This window comes from Ochotona curzoniae, unplaced genomic scaffold (genome assembly GCF_017591425.1).
Source record: "Ochotona curzoniae isolate NIBS_2020 unplaced genomic scaffold, NIBS_Ocur_1.0 contig_1, whole genome shotgun sequence".
NCBI lineage: Eukaryota > Metazoa > Chordata > Mammalia > Lagomorpha > Ochotonidae > Ochotona > Ochotona curzoniae.
Window position 1 is genome coordinate 21,882,694 of NW_024464918.1, and position 17,599 is coordinate 21,900,292.

A 17,599-nucleotide genomic window follows, 5' to 3' on the forward strand; every position below is an offset into this window, starting at 1 on the left:
GATTCCTGTGCTATAAACATTGTTAAAGTTTTCTTCCACAGACTTGCTACAATGCCTTTCTTCTCACCATGGATCACAGCAGTTTTCATCATTTCCTTGACATTCCCTTTTCATTCTGGTGAGTATATCTTCCATCTGTCCATGAAGCATTTTGCATACCTGAAATGAAGCAAGCCCTTGTTTTAATGAGTGATTGTACAGTGTTGTCTTTTAGGGCTTGCATACTGTCAGCTCGACAATTTGAAATGTCCTTTTCAAATTTCAGCTGTGGATCACCTTTCTTTCATTTTGTAGAGCTAAAGAAGTCATTACACTGGGCAGTAGATCTTAGATTATTATTTCTTTGGGATGAAACATCTCTGCTTACCATTATGCCCATATGTTTATATTACATGATGATTAAATGCCAAGTATACACAATCATGAGTTTTTATTCTGACATTTCTAGAAATCTAAATTTACTTTATTCTTTTAGATCAAGGCCTCATATAAGAGGACTGATTGATATCTCTTTAATAAATTATGTCCTTTTGTTCCACTGTATTTGTTTTTTTTTTTGTATTCTTGCAATTCAGATGAAGTTATTGTTAGGAATTAGAGCCCCCAAGGTTACAATTGAATACTAATGAGTTAAATACTAATTAATGTTTACATATTACATTAATAGCCTAGATAGGGAGTATAATACAAACATTGGCTTTTTTACTGGACTGATTTCTAAAACAAATAGGAAAATTATCATCTAAACACTGGGAAAAGAGGCCACTATAGGAGGATGTGGTGGAATACTAAAAATATAAAGGTTATTTTAATATGTAATGAGAATTTTGGAATTGTAAGATATTCATTTTTGTATTCATTTTGTGTATGTAACAATTTAGTATTACCAAAATGTTCACTTTACTACTTGCCTGTCAGTACACAGTGCATAGAGGTTTCTGCTACTAGGAAATGTGGGAAATTCACATGATAGAGTATGCTACTTATTTACATTTTCTTCCTATTTTAATTCTTCATCTGTGTGTTGCTTGCAGAAACCGGTTTTAACCCTATAACAGAAGTTCGCAAAGAGGTAAATTTATATTGATGAATTTGGAAGTTGAAATAGTAAATTCTAACATAAAATGTCAACCAACAAATGTATACCCACTCAAACAAAGGAAGCATATCTATATAAAACAGCATGCTATTGAAACCTATGGTATTATTATACTGAAGGCTATAGAGTTCATCTTTCAGCTATATAAAACTGTTGGGCTTTAATGACAAGATGAAACTATTCCACTATGTTAAAATTCCACGAGTAGACATAAACTTGTTGTACTCTGTATCTAATGTATGTGAAAGGATGTTGAAGAAGAACTGTTCACCCTAACAAGCAAGAGGAATAAAACAAACAGTAATCCCATTATACACTTAGGGATGGATAAAGTTATCATTTTCATATTTTCACATTTTGGAATAGTATATGGATGAAAGGCAATAAGTTCTATTTCTAAACAACTATGTAAAGACCAAAGTACTTAAACAAAATTAAGGCATGTAAGCAATGCACACAGTGTTATTATAGGTTCAGTTGCTGCTAATTTTTTGTAAGAGTAATATTGGGTTTATTCAGCATAGCAATAGAATGTTATGTCTAGCTGTCTTGTGGGCTCCTAGGTTTTTATTGATAAGCTTTGAAACCATATTTAATTTTTCCTCTTCTGTATTTGGAATTTTGTATGAAGAATGAAAAATCATTAAACATTTTTTATCTAATATGTTCAAAACATTTTTTGTTTTCAATAGCCACATTGTGAATCATATTCAGTAAGCATTTGCAACAAAAATATTGATAGAATCTGTGCAAGCAATGGCCAGACTTATTACAATATATGTTGGTTCTGCAGTGCAAAGCGGTAAGAATCACAGATTAAATTGCAACTCTTCAGCAGAAATAAAGAAAGCCTCATCAAATGATAATAAAAACCATGTTTCTATTCCCCTGGGAGAAAGATTCAAAAGAATGTATTGTATCTCTGTATTCATAGAAACCACAACACACTTTAACTTCTTCCTGAAGTTTTGTTTCTAAAAGCAATTTTGTCAGAAGTTGTGTAGTTGACTTCTCAGTGTACCTGTATTTTATTTAAACCAGTTAATTTAACTTAGTGTGATTGTTGCTAGTTACTGCTGACTACAGAACTCAGAAATCCCTCACATTGGGCCCCTAGTACTAAGAGAACTCCTCCCTCCTAATCTGATGACAACTCTCAGTCCTTCTTAGTCCATTCTAGAACATTCCAGCAGATCTTCCTTCCTATTTCCTTCAATCTTAAAGAGTTTACTGCTAAATGTTCTGCCAGCATTCCTGTCTATCACACTGTGGCTTTCACTCACAAGTATTTCCTCCTGTTAAACTCTTGTGTATGTTATATGCAAACTGACTTTCCCCTGGAGATCCACTCAAACAAATCCTACTCCTTTCCTCTTCTGTGAATGAATGAGCAATTCCCAAGATAGAATCAGAACTAGGTTGAAGGAAGGGCTAGGTTTTCCCAGATTGGTCCATGTAAAAGGAATTGGATGGAGCTGCATCTCAAGTGGAAGTGGAGAACAGACTCTGTGAATTGTCTTATGTTCAAAACATTACTGAGAAGTGTTTTATGCAGTATTCAGTGAAGTTACAATCTTCTTTCAGTTATTTGCTTTTTTTTCTCTTTGTCCTCTCCTTATAGAATGAAAAATGATACATTTTCATTCGTTCATTATGGTGCTTGTTCTCCAAACTGACCTACATATTTCTGTGGCTTCCTTGCAATCCCAATTATGGTGGATTCTACAATCAACTAAAATCTCTTTAATTAGTGTCTTAAGTTCCTCGATGATCAAATGAACACATGTGTGATACCCACCTAAGATGGGACATGGGACAGTAAATAATTTTCCAACACTAACAACCTGTAACTGAATTACCTTTGTTCTCAGTGTTGAATTTTTCAATAATGACCTTATTTTTTGTTTGGCAATACAATGGAATGATTTTTAAGCACAAATATTTTTATCAATAAAATATTAAACAGTTTGTTCAGATATTTTTTTTCATGTTCTTTCTATCTTGGGAAAGCAGTGAAAATGACCCAAGAACTTGGAGAGACTCAGAAGAAGCTTCTTGATTCTGCTTTTAGACCCACGCATCCTTGGCTACTGTTGCATTGGGTAGTGAAACAGTGGATTAACTTTCTGTCTGTGTGTCTATTATCCCAGCACTTATAACTCTACATTTCAAATAAATTCTTTTCTTTTTTTTTTAAATGGTGTGAATTTTTTGTAAGTAAGATTCGTTGGATTATAAACTACAAATAGTAACTTGCAACACTATGTGCCTGATGTGGAGACCTTGTTTAATTTGCTCTTTATCCCTCCATTTCAACTTTTTTCATGTGTTCTATGTTCTTATGTTTTTTTTTCACAATGATTTTATTTTTATTTTAAAGTCACATTTATAGAGAGAAGGAGGAACAGAAAGATCTTTCATCACCTGGTTCACTCCTCAGGTGGCCAAAGGGCCAGAGCTGAGCAATTCTAATGCCAGGAGCCTCTTCCGGGTATCCCACACAGGAGCCAAATCCAAAGGCTTTTGGTCACCATCTACTGCCTTCCTAAGCCATAAGCAGGACACCAGATCAAAAGTTGATCCCATATGGTATCCTACTTCATGCCAGGCGATAACTTTAGCTACTAGGCTACAGAGATAGGATATGTCTTTAGCTACCTTGAAATTTCTCCTCCTTCTACTTTTTTTTTTTTTAAACTATTTGAGATGGAGGGAGACAGACAGATTCCACCAAGTAATTTATTCTCCAAATGACCAATGACCAGTGGTGGACTGCTGGAGAAATAAGACTGGAATTATTATGACCCTCACCTATGGGTGGCAAGGACTCTATCTCTTGAGGGTGTCTGGAGAGAGCGTAGAAGCTCCACACATCTTCTTCCAATCCGTGCCCTTGGTGTATTTTGTATCTTGATGTTCTCAAGTGGTTCTTCTTCTAACAAACAAGTCATTGTAAGTAAGTAGCATGCTGCCCTAATTGTATGAATTTCTCTAGTAGGTACTCAGACCTCATAAGGAGGTTGTGGCAATCTGTGCTTTGTAGCCAAGTCCAACATAAATTATGGATAATCTGGCATGTACTGCTTGTGATTGGCATCTGAAGTGGGGACAGTTTTCTGGAGTTGAGCTTATATTTTTGATGCTGAGGGTCACAGCAACTTCAATTAGTGTCAGACTGTATGGAATTGCAGGATATCCAGTCAGTGTTAATAGAGAATTGGAGAACAGCTCAACTGGGGAAACCCCCAACCATTACAATGACCAGAACACTGTGTTGAGAGTTTAATTTTTCCCACTGCTTGCCCATGTGGAAATCTGTGGTCAGTTTTTGTTCTGGCTATATGAGCTTTTGCAAATTTTGCTCTTTGTCTATTATCAGTTTCTAAATTATACTGCCAAAATACCATAGACCAGAGTTTTGGAGAGGATCATATGACTATTAAGTACATCAATTTCAACTTAGATTTTCGTAGGGACTCCTAAAGGGATGTGACACACTGGGTGTCAAGGAACTACTAGCCACCAAATGAAATAAGATCATTACTTGAACCAATATCAGGATATTCCATGAAAGTTATTTTAATTTAACTATTTTATTGAGACTGTGTACATACCAAGAAATGCACATCAGTGTACAGATAAACAATTTTTTGTCCTCTATTATCAATAGCTACCATCCAAGATCTGAACACAGTATTAGTTTTCTATTAGGATAATAAATCATTGTTGTTTTTTACCTTAAAATTGAAGAATACACATTATGCAGGAGTTAAACAGCAATAATTTAATTTTGAGCTCTACAAATGAAGTGGTATTTTAAATGGCAATGTTGAAATAAAGAAGGAAAAAATTGTAACCCTATTAGCTTGTTTAATCATTTATGGTTGGCTTCTAGTGAAAAATATTAAAACTGAACACAAAAGTTCATGATAAATCCAAGAAATCATTTTCTAAATTTTAAGACAATGGGAAATAGCATAATTTAGTAGCTATTTATTCTAAATGATATTGCAACACACTATTGGGCAGTATAGTCGTATAAATGTTTTATAATAATTGCTAAATGATTGCTTACCTCAAAAGAAAAGATTAAACTTATAAGAAAGAACCTCTATTAAATCTACTGGTCTAGTGTAGAAATACTTATTAAGTTCACATCTTATGGCAATTCCCCTCCCTTTTTTTTTTTGGTTGCTGTTGTTCTTTTTTGATTCCCTTACACATTTTGGATCACTTGCTTGGAAAGCTTTCTGTTCCTATCTAGTGATCTGTAATTGCTGATATTATCTTTTTGTTCTCTCCACACTGCACTTAGATTGATCAGATCAAATTTTCTCCAGTCTCGGGAGAGAAGCTCTGTGAAGAACTAGTTGTGAGCATCTTGCATGAGTTGCTTTAAGCACTTCAGGAAGAACACACATTCCCCCCTCCCCCCACTCACCACCACCACCACATTTCATGGCTGTGGATCGTGCAAGTTCTCCACTCTCAGATCAAGAAGGAAACCTTAACAGATCTACTTGATGAAGGAGAAAAGCTAAAATAAGGACTCTGCAGGACACTTTAGCTCTGTGTTCACTACCTGTAGTAATCATATGTGAAATGTAAGGAGGCAGTCCTGGTGTACAAGATTCCTTTCAGAAAGACCAGATCCTGTTTTTGAGGAAAACCCTGGAAAGCAAGAGTGCTTTCTTGAGCTACAGCCACACTCCTAGGGGTGACCTGAAGGGTTGCAGAGTAAATAGCACCTTCTTATTTGTGGAAAGAGGATGTTTGTTTGCATGATCTCTTCATATGTAGACGACAGTCTCCCTTTCATTGAAACTGAACGCGGGAACTGTTCTGAGTTAGGATCCCGGGTTGCTGGAGCCTCCTGTGCCAAAGACACCCTTTACCAAAGTGGACTTGGATTGTTTGCCTGTCCACTGGAAATACATGGTACCTACGCTTATTAACTTGTCTGTCATTGAGAGGCTGCAGAATGAATTATCCTGAGCCCATGAGCACTCCTAATGCAGAGATGTTGGTTTCTCTTTCTTTCGAAAGTGTGGGGAAATGGGTACTTAGTACTAGGCGAGGAAATAAACAAGATGAGTCTGGGCCATCTCCTGTGCTGACAGTGGGGAAGTGTTTCATAGCAATTAAGTCGTGCCATATAACGGGAAAGTCATTCTTCTGAATCCCTGTAGCCAAGTTTGGTGAAAACAAAAGGAAAATTTGGTGTAAAAAAATGTTTCTCTTTATGAGGACAGCATACATGTATGGTAACAAGATTATTTAGTGAATCATTTATGTTCAAATTACCTGTTTGGAACTGTATTAACTACCTAAATCTCATTTTGTTGGAGTGAGTGATGTTATTATTTTTCTTACCATGCATTCTCACTTGTTTCATCAAATGGAATGTAATTAGCATGCATAAAATTTAAGAGATGTTTAATGAAGAGATGGACAAATACTAAGTTTTTGAATAGTACCTTACACAAAACGGGATTTAGTGGCCAGTGAATTGGCTCTATTGGCCAAACCTCTGCCTCCCTAGTACCAGCCTCTCATATGGTGCCAATTTGTGTCCCGACAGCTCTGCTTTCTTTTCAACTTAAAGTATACTAAAATAGTGACTGACGGCCCAACGTCTTTGGACCCTCCCCAGGTATGGTAAATCTTTGGCTCCTGGCTTTGGATTGATTATCACCCAATTTTGAAGCCAACTGAGGAGTTTACTAGCAGATGGAGGATTTTTACTCTCATTGCTCTCATTGCTCTCCTTCTCTCTGTAAATCTGTCTTTGCGATAAAAATAGTTTTTTTTAAAAAAAAATGTTGTATATCTCATTGAAATAATTTTTATAGCAGGAATGTTTCTTTTATTCTTGATATAATGTGGATACATTGTTTTTGAATTATTTTAGTTTAAGAATATTATGACTGAATTAGACATTGCTATATATTTTTAATACCTAGTATATTTTTAAGCAATCTCATTTGGTCAGGTCTAGTATTGCATGTTTCACAGGCTTTCTAATAGAAGCTGCATTTTATTCAATCAGACACAAATTCTATGCTTTCACACTGGCTGATCTCATTTATGTTGTATGTTTGATGATTCACTTTCACACACGTAAGAATGTCTGAATATGCTGGCAAGGATACTCCATCACCTAGGCCTCATGCGCAAACAAAGGATTCACTCACTGGGGATAGTGCTCGTGTGAGTAAAAGCTCTCTATCTAATATGTCTTCCTTATTTTGACTTTGAGATATAGTATTTTTAAAGATTTATTTATTTTTATTGAAAGGCAATTTTAGAGAGAGAAGAAGAGAGAAAAAAAAAAGATCTTTCATCTGCTGGTTCACATCCCGTATGGCTGCAACAGCTAGAGCTGAATCAATTCTAAGCCAGGAGCCTGGAGTTTTCTGGGACTCCCACTTGGGTGCAGAGTTTTGAGGCTGTAGACCCTCTCAATGACTTTCTCAGGTCTCAAGCAGGGAGACTGGTGGAAGTGGAGCAGATGGGATACGAACTCTACCCATATGGGGACTGGCAGATGCTAGGCAAGGATTTATCCCCAGGGCTATTGCGCCAGGCCCTGCAACTTATTTTTACAAGATAGGATCATTGGAACTCTACATTAGGAATTGCAAATTTATGTAACTCTATGTTTAACTCAGCTCAGAGATCCAAGAGGAATCCAATCTCCATTAAGTCTGATGTGTTTCTGACCTAGCAGGTTAGGCACTTCTCCATGTAGAATTTTTCATATGTATTTTCTACATGTATTAATTTTATTCTCTTGGACATTCATTCATACCCAGTTAGTTAGACAGCATTTACTTCTTCTTTGTTTTTCTATAATAGGATCTATAATTAGCACCTCTCCACTCTCACCAGTGATTTTTGAATGCATCCGCTGAGATCAACGTGTCCCAAACCTTTGGCTAAGGGCAGATCTATTGAGAAATAGGAGAAATATTTCTTATGAGATGCTTTGTGACCTCCACGAAGGACAGAAAATATCGCTCTCCTATCTGCCCTTGGGCAGCCCATTTATCCCTTGCATCTCCACACCAACAAACCAACCAAGGAAACTCTTGAGCTGCATGTACTTGACTGAGAAGAAAGGGTGAATAAAACACACAGTGTCTGGAGCTGTTGTCCACACACTACACTGCGCTCCACCTCCAGGTAGGTCAGGAGGCATATGGAGAGCAGTGCTCTGGCTTCCAGCATTGCTGTGAGAACCTTCATGTCCTTTCTTTGCAAAGTTCTGTTGTGACTTTCTGAGTAAAATCTGAGGTTCTACTGTGCATGTTTCCTTACAGGTGGGAGATGGTCTGTGGCCTGACCCAGAGAATGGGGAGCATAAGCCACTCCTTTGTAAATGTTCCAGGAGACTTTTCCTGGGGTTCTCTAAGTTTCTAGGAGGCCCTGTGTGCACATGATGTGTGCTTTAGTATCTGAGGATGGGGAGAACATGAGGGAGGGGAGAGAAGGGAGGTGGAGTTGAATGGTTCTTTCAACTGTGAGAGAGAATGCTGTGGACAAGGAGCACTGATTCTTGTGCTATAAACATTGTTAAAGTTTTCTTCCACAGACTTGCTACAATGCCTTTCTTCTCACCATGGATCACAGCAGTTTTCATCATTTCCTTGACATTCTTTCTACATTGTGGTGAGTATATCTTCCATCTGTCCATGAAGCAGTTTACATACATTAAATGGAACAAGCCCTTGTTTTAATGAGTGATTGGACAGTATTGTCTTTTAGGTTTTGCGTACTGTCAGCTGGCGAAATAAGACAGGACAATTTGAAATGTCCTTTTCAAATTTCAGCTGTGGATCACTTTTCTTTCATTACCTACATTAGCTGTAATAGTTAAATGAATTTAGCCATCTAAAGATGGTTAAATGTCAAGTGTGCCGAAAATGATTCTTTATACTTGGCATTTCTTGTAAATCTAGTATTTAGATCATTCTTTTAGGTCAAAGCCTCGTATAAGAGACCTCATTGAATAGTCAGCTGACAAATTATCATTCTTGATGTTCCACTGTATTCTTGATTTTCAGATTAGACTATTATGAGAATCAGATACAGCATTCACATTATAATTAAATGGTAATGACTGATATACAAATTAATGTCTAAATATTACATTAAGAGAATGTGTTGCAGAAGTGTAATGTAAATACTAGCTTTTTTTTTGGCAAGACTGTCTTGTAGTAGAAATGGAATAATCATGATAAAAAGTGGAAAAAGAAAGCCACTACAGAATTTGGTGGAATATATAATAGTACAGAAGAATATTTTTATAGGTAATGTGAATTTTAAAATTGCAGAATATTCTAGTTTTTTTAAGATTTATTTATTTTTATTGGAAAGGCAGATATACAAAGAGAAGGAGAGACAGAGAGTAAGATCTTCCATCCAATGGTTCACCCCCCAAGTGGCCGCAACAGCTGGAGCTGAACCAATCCAAAGCCAGGTGTCGTCCTTGATTGCATTCCCAGGTCACAAGCAAGGAGCTGGATGGGGAGTGGAGCTGCCGGGATTCAAACTGGTGCCCATATGGGATCCTGGCGCGTTCAAGGCGAGGACTTTTGCGGCTACGCTATCATGCCGGGCTCAGAATATTCTGTATTGTAGTAATTTTTTGTACTTAAGATTTCAGTGTCCCAAGAATGTTCATTGATTAATCGCCTGTCACTAGTATCAGCACACAATTTGCATAGGCTTCTGCTACGAATAAATGTGGGAAATTCACAAGATAGAGTATGCTACTGTCTCCATTTTCTTATTTTTAATTCTTCATCTGTGTGTTGCTTGCAGAAACCGGTATTTTCCCTTCATCAACACAACTCAAACGAGTAAGTTAATACTGATAAATATTTACATAGGAAGCAGAAAATCTAATAGAAACTGTCAACAAAGTGCACAACTTTCAAACAGAAGAAACAAAAAGTGTAAAACAGCATGCTATTGAAACCTATGGTATTATTATACTGAAGGCTATAGAGTTCATCTTTCAGCTATATAAAACTGATGGGCTTTTATGACAAGATGAAACTATTCCACTATGTTAAAATTCCACGAGTAGACATAAGCTTGTTGTACTCTGTATCTAATGTATGTGAAAGGATGTTGAAGAAGAACTGTTCACCCTAACAAGCAAGAGGAATAAAACAAACAGTAATCCCATTATACACTTAGGGATGGATAAAGTTATCATTTTCATATTTTCACATTTTGGAATAGTATATGGATGAAAGGCAATAAGTTCTATTTCTAAACAACTATATAGAGGCCAAAGTAGTTTTAAAAATTAAGGCATGTAAGGAATACACACAGTGTTATAGATGTAAATGATCAACATGGTGAATGTATAACAAATAATGTTACAAGTAGAGTTGTATGTGATTTTACACATGTATTTGCAAACAAATGCATATGTGGATAAGTACAAATAATTACCATTGAGAAACATGAAAGAAGAATTAATTCTGTGATTTCTTGATTCACAAAATAATTGAGGACTTTTGACCTGAGAATAAACAGAAGTGGAAGGTCTTGCAAACTTATGAAAGTGGATTCAGTTGCTGCTATGTTTTTTTAAAAGTAATATTGGGTTTATTCAGCATAGCAACAGAATTTTATGTCTAGCTGTCTTGTGGGCTCCTCAGTTTTTATTGATAAGCTTTGAAACCAAATTTAATTATTCCTTTTCTATATTTGGAATTTGTATGAATAATGAAAATATATTGAAATTTGCTTTTTCTAATGAATTCAATGATTTGTGTGTGTGTGTGTTCCACAGCAACGTTGTGAGTCGCAACCAATACACTCTTGCACCGTGGAATATGATCCAATCTGTGGAAGTGATGGCAGTTCTTATCACAATACATGCCTTTTCTGCAGAGAAAAGCGGTAGGAATCCCAGATCAAATTACGACTCTTCAACAAAAAATACAGAAAGCTTCACCCAGTAACAAGAAAAAAAAATTTCTTACGCCCTGGGAGAAAAATTCAAAAGATTGCTATATTATCTCTATATTCATAAAAACCACAAGAACACATTTTAACCTTTTCCTCAAGTTTACTTTCTAAAAGCAGTTTTGTTAGAAGTTGTGTGGTTGGCCTCTCAGTGTACCTGTATTTTATTTAAACCAGTTAATTTAACTTAGTGTGATTGTCTGATAATAGCCCTCAGACCTTCTTACAAATACAGGACATTCTAGAACATTCCACCAGATTTCCTGCCCTATCTCCTTCACTCTGAAGGCGTTTGATGCTGAACATTCTGCCAGCCTTCCTATCCATCCAACTGTTGCTCTCAGTCACAAGTGTTTCCTTCACGAAGCCTTTGTATATGTAATCTGCACATTGGTTTCTGTCCCAGAGGATCGACTCAAACAATCCCTAATTCTGTCTTCTGTGTTTGAGCAAGTCCCAATAGGAATCAGAACCAAATTGAAGGAAGGTCAGGTTATGGCAGATGGAGACGAGCCTTGTGCAGGCTGGAAGTAAGTGGGACAGAGCTGTATGTGCAAGCGGAGAACTGATTCTCAGAACTGTCCCAGGTTCAAAACCTAGTGAGATTGTTTTATGCAGGTACTAAGTGAATTTAAAACCTTTTTTCAGTTATTTGCTTTTTTTCTTTATCTCTTCTTTATAGAAAGAAAAATGATTCGTTTTCATTCCTTCATTATGGTCGTTGCGTCTCATAGTGACCTACCCATTTCTGTCTTCTATTGTGACTACATTTATGGTGGATTCTACAATCAACTAAAATCTCCTTCTTTAGTGTCTTAAATTTCTCGATGATCAAATGAACACCTGTGTGGTACCTAAGATGAGATAAGGGACGTTAAATGATTTTCCAACACTAACTAACATCCTGGGACTGAATTACCTTTGTTCTCGGTATTGAATTTTTCAGTAACAACCTGAAAAACTAGTGTCTTCATTTTGTTTTTGAAAATAACATAGCACAATTTTTAATCATGAATGTTTTAATCAATAAAATTTTAACTAGTCTGTTCAAATGTTGTTTTTTCATGTTCTTTCTATCTTTGGTAAAGTAATGATTTATAATACATGGCTATTCTTTGTATGTATAATTAAATATGTTCACAGGTAAATGCATAATACCTTATTTGAGTATTTCTTAAGATTAAAATGCCTAGATTCCTCTTTACCCTAAAGCATCAGGTAAATATGAAAGAAGCAGCAATTGAATAACAATTTTATTTATTCAGAATACAAAATTACTGTATATATACAATTAGGTACTCAAGAAATTGAAAGTAAATATAAAAATCTTTGGAAGATAATACATCAGGTATTAAAGGTAATTTCCACATGGTGATGGAATTTCAGGTTTTTCTTTCTTTCCTACTTTTGGGATCTTCAGTTTTAGTAAAAGACATGAACTTGTTTCAGAAAGGAAAACTCCTCAGTAAGACAATCAAATCCTTCATGGATTTGTCTGGTAATGAATTCTACGCACCCTAGCATTTTCAAATGCTGATACTTAGATATCCAAAAATTTCCTCTATTTTTTGAAATGAAATTGTCATTCAGCAGTGACTTTATTATGGCTCAGAGAAAAACGGGGATTTCTGCCACAGTGTCTCCATTACTGTAGCTTTACAGGAAGTCTTAGACTCAGATAGCTTGAATTGTCTCTCATTGTTTCTCTGCTTTTTTTTTTTTATGGTGTTAGCTATTCTAGGTGTTTTGTCATTTCATACAAACTTGTGAGTTTACAATTTTTCTTTTTAGTTTATAAGATAAAGTAACAGATATGCAAAGAAAGCGGAAGAGATCTTCCGTGTGCTGGTTCTCTCTCTAAATTGCTGCCCTAACCAGGTCTTGATCAGATTTGTGCAAGCAGTCCGATTACTTTCTAATAAAAAAGTAATAACAATTAAATAAATCTTTTAAAAAAGAAACAAAAAATCAGGAGATTCTGTATTAAAATGTCTAAATATGCTGTCAGGGTTACTCCAAAGTGGGTGGGTTTGAACTTAGGGATTTCAGTGTCCATAACTGCTGGAGTACCAGGATGTGAAGATGAGTTAGGTAAGTTCGATGAAATATATCCTTACTTCAAATCCCACGGAGGTTTCCACTTGACTCTGAGATGGAGACAGAATGTGCTTAACTTGTAGGTCATTGCCCAGAATGGTCTCAGCCTTATTTTCCAAATTTTCTTGCACTTTTTGGTGCTATTTACATCATGTCTTGTTTACCAGCACTTGTTGCCCTGAGACTCATCTGTGAGATTTTCAAATACGCCATTGCCCAGGCCTCATGCACAAACTACTGGTTCATATACATGAGATATAACTGAACGTTGGTAAAATGTCTCCAGTTGGTATCTCTTCCCGATTTTGAAATTGTAATATTGCTTTGTAAGGTGCTCCTATTTGGGGAAATCTTTAATGGGAGTACAAGAACACTTTACATTTGCACTTGCATAATTATGTGAATCTACATTTACCTTAACTCAGAACTCCAATAAGAATCAAATCTCCATTAATAGTAGGATGTTTCTGGTCTTGCAGTTTAGGCACTGTCTATGTAGAATTTCCCAAAGGCATACTTCTTTTTCCTGATTTTATTCTCTTGGCCACTGCTGAACAGTAGATTTCAAAGCTTTTACTTCTACTTTTTCTGTTGTTGTTTTTTCTTCTATCATAGGATCTCTGTGTTCCACCCTTCCACTCACATTTTTGAATGCATCAGATGAGAACAAGTTGTTCCAAACCTCTTGCTGAGGGAAGGACTAATTAGAAATATGTGAAATATTTCTTATGAGTTACTTTATGACCTCCAGGAAGGACACAAAATATCTCTCTATCTTCCTTGGGTAGCTCTTTTACCCCCACAAATCTCCCACCAACAAACCAATTGTTGTAAATCAGAATGCAGAGATTTCAACCTTTGAAGGAAAATGAATTTATTACAGACAAGGGCAGCAACTGTCTCACAGAATAGTGCACCAAGGGGAAGAAAAATAGGGTTTTTGTAGTTAATATACAAAAATTCATGTTACATGCACAGCTGCAGGGTGGTCACTGGTAGCAATCTTTTAATTCTAAAAGCAATAAAGTGTCATCAGCCAAAGCACAAGTTACTGATTTCAGCAGGCCCTAAAACAAACAGTAACATTAAACAGGCCAGAGCCGCTTAGTCTTCCAAGAGCCTCACCCCAACTGGCACCTTCGCAAAATTCATGGTCGGTCCTGTCGTAGTTGTCCATCTGAGCTGATCCATATCATTTCCCCCTTTTGTTTTTAAACATTTGAAACATAATACATTAGAACACCCTGTGATGGCGTGCAGTTAACTTGAGGGTGAAGAAATTTATCCAGGCTACATAAAGAGAACAAAAACATTCAATAATAGGTAGAAAGGATACAAGTGATCCACTTCTTCAATACCTATTCTTATTTAAGACTAAGAGCTGAGACACACTAAGCTATGTCTTCTAATAACTGATTATCATATTTGAGGTTTAATTGGGTTTGAAAAGTTGTCATAATAGCAGATAAAACTCTATTTCAGATTACTCATTACCATCATTAGATAATGTCTTTTAACCCTCTTCCAGTCAAACTGTATACTATTTTAAGGCACAGGAATCACACATTCAGTAGCATAATTTTAGTCACATTTTAGAAATAGTTGCTGGTTAGCAGATTATATTTGGTCTCCTAGTATGATAACAGTTCATTCCAAATCGACTACTTTGGCCTGTAATTGACTGTTGATTTGTCTTTGGGTAACCCATAGATGTTCTGAATCTCTTTGTCATTTTTGCACCAAATGTGCAGTCTGAACTCCCTGATACAAGGCCACTCGAGGTGCAGCTGCAAGAGTGATAGCAATCATTCCCAGTATAGCTAAAATTAACATTCCTACAAACTGTCCAGCCTGTTTTTTAAGTCCTTGAATCAAGGTATGAAGAATAAATGTGAACACCAACTCCTTCCATTCCCTTTACAGTCTAACAACCCCATACAAGCCCTCAGTAAATATATAGAATCCTGGGAGAAATTTACAGTATTGTTTGCAGATACCTGTATACAAAGAACAATTAATGCATGCATGACAGAGAATTCACTGATTCATTTCAATGTGCATGTCCTGTCAGCAACACAAAGGGTAGACAAACACAAACTTGACTATAAACAGTTGATTTTTTTTTTTTATAAATGACACTGAGAGGTTCCCAGTGTAGTTGGAAATAGTCCCTATCTAAGTCTTCATAGGTTCCAAAGCGTTGACTAGTTACCAAATGTGATCCTGATGGGTGTCTCCAGGAATGTAAGGAGAAGGAACAGCCACGTCATAGCTGAAGCAGAGGACAGAGTGGTGATGGCAACTGTGGCCTACATTTTACTAGTAGTCTTCACCTGTTCTGAAACTCATGAACGTACACAAAACTGAATTAGACTTCTGTAAATTTTTTTTCAGACATATTTAAACAATGAGAAATTAATGAGGCAGAGAACAAAAAAATTACCCTAATAGAAAATGTTGTAGATAAAAATGAGAACATTGGCTTCATTTATAAAAATGGCTATTTAGCAAAAAGATATATGAGTAACATCCATTTGCCACAATTGATTAGAACGTTGTTTTTGAAGATTTGCAAGTGTAGGGTGAGGAGCACCATGTAAAAAGGCACGGAAGAAATGACAGTGAAATTTTGAGGGCTATTAATGCCCAATTAGCATTTCCAATAGTAGCAGTGTTAAGTCTGTTACTCTTGTATAGGCACAAATTGTATAGGATATTGGTGGTTTACAAAGCTCTGATTATTTGGGATCGAGAGCTGGCCCTGGCAGGAGTTTCCTGACCACAGGCCTAGGCCATCAAAATCAATTTTAGATATACATTGTTTTGTCCAATTCAGGCTTCTATGGCATTTTAGGGGAATGATCCTTAAAGCTGAAAATCTAAAAGTGCCATATTTTTTAAGTTAAAAGATGTGCTCAGCATTGCTTTTTAAAGTGTCTGGGCTTTCAGAATTATAACATTAAAGCTAATTTTGCTTTTGCCTAGTGCTTTAGTGTAGTAGCCAATAAATTAGCCTTATAGGACTCAGACCCTATAGCCATACAGATCCTTACAAACCTGTCACAGAGCCCGCAGCAGCCTTAATTGGACACCAAGTAGGTTGGCATTCGGAATTTGCATTTTTATAAGCCAAGGTTTGTAAAAGTAAATCTCAGACATCTGGTTGAAAAATCCCTTTTTGTAGTGCAGCTTTTAGCCAAGCTGTGAAAGCCACATAAGGTTCCTTATTTCCCTGTGTCATTTTTACAACTGAGAAGGGAGTCTGCCCAGCCTCTTGTACCATGCTCGTATGTGCTTAATATTATGTGCTTAATGTCACATAAGTAGAATGCATTCCATATATGGAAACTGCTTTCTTAAATTCCTTAAAGACATTAATGTCCATGTAGTGATATTTAAAAGGTCAGCTCCCTCTGCAAAGTCTGGACCAGCCTCTCCAGCGTTCACTGCCTTAGAGTTACAGGAAAGGCAGAGGGAGAAGGAATCCGAGGCTCAACTCCGGAAAGTGAAAAGTGACTTCGGCCATGTTGCCCAGGAGCTGGAGGAGGGGACAGGTGCCAGGGAGCATTTTAGGAGCAGCAGCAGCTGCAGCAGGCCTCTCAGGTTTTGTTCATTTAAAACGATCAGGCTCACTGGCTGTTTTTCTAATTTTCAGTAATAATACATTATACAGAGATTTGGTAATTATTACATCAGATGCCTCAGATTCGTTGCTACTTTCTCCTTGATTCTCCTCAGACGATGGGAAGCTTGCGAACCAGCACCAACTTTTGAGTCCTGCTTTTTGCTTTTTTTCCTCCTGGGCGGGAGAGGCTTGGGGGAAAAAGGCAGCGAAGGTCGTTTTGAATCTCTTTTGAGGATGGTAAACACCTGAGTCCTGTCATTTTTTTCAGCTGATCCATATCACCAATCAAGGAAACGCCTGAGCTGTGTGCACTTGACTGAGAAGAAAGGGTGAATAAAACACACAGTGTCTGGAGCTGTTGTCCACACACTACACTGCGCTCACCCTCCAGGTAGGTCAGGTGGCATATGGAGAGCAGCACTCTGGCTTCCAGCATTGCTGTGAGAACCTTCCTGCCCTTTTCTTTTCCAAGTCCTGTTGTGACTTTCTGAGTAAAATCTGAGGTTCTGGTGTGCATGTTTCCTTACAGGTGGGAGATTATCTGTGGCCTGACCCAGAGAATGGGGAGCATAAGCCACTCCTTTGTAAATGTTCCAGGAGACTTTTCCTGGGGTTCTCTAAGTTTCTAGGAGGCCCTGTGTGCACATGATGTGTGCTTTAGTATTTGAGGATGAGGAGAACATGATGGAGGAGAGGAGGTGGAATTGAATGGTTCTTTCAACTGTGAGAGAGAATGCTGTGGACAAGGAGCACTGATTCCTGTGCTATAAACATTGTTAAAGTTTTCTTCC

The 17,599-nt window shown here is 36.9% G+C and overlaps 1 long non-coding RNA gene across 1 annotated transcript; it reads left to right on the forward strand.

Annotated features, from left to right (window-relative positions):
* Positions 1 to 1,033: 1,033 nt before the first annotated feature.
* Positions 1,034 to 8,732, forward strand: LOC121153394. Its single transcript, XR_005883393.1, has 4 exons — positions 1,034 to 1,072; positions 1,792 to 1,901; positions 7,958 to 8,284; positions 8,681 to 8,732. It is a non-coding gene; the product is annotated as an uncharacterized LOC121153394 (long non-coding RNA).
* The last annotated feature ends 8,867 nt before the right edge of the window (positions 8,733 to 17,599 follow it).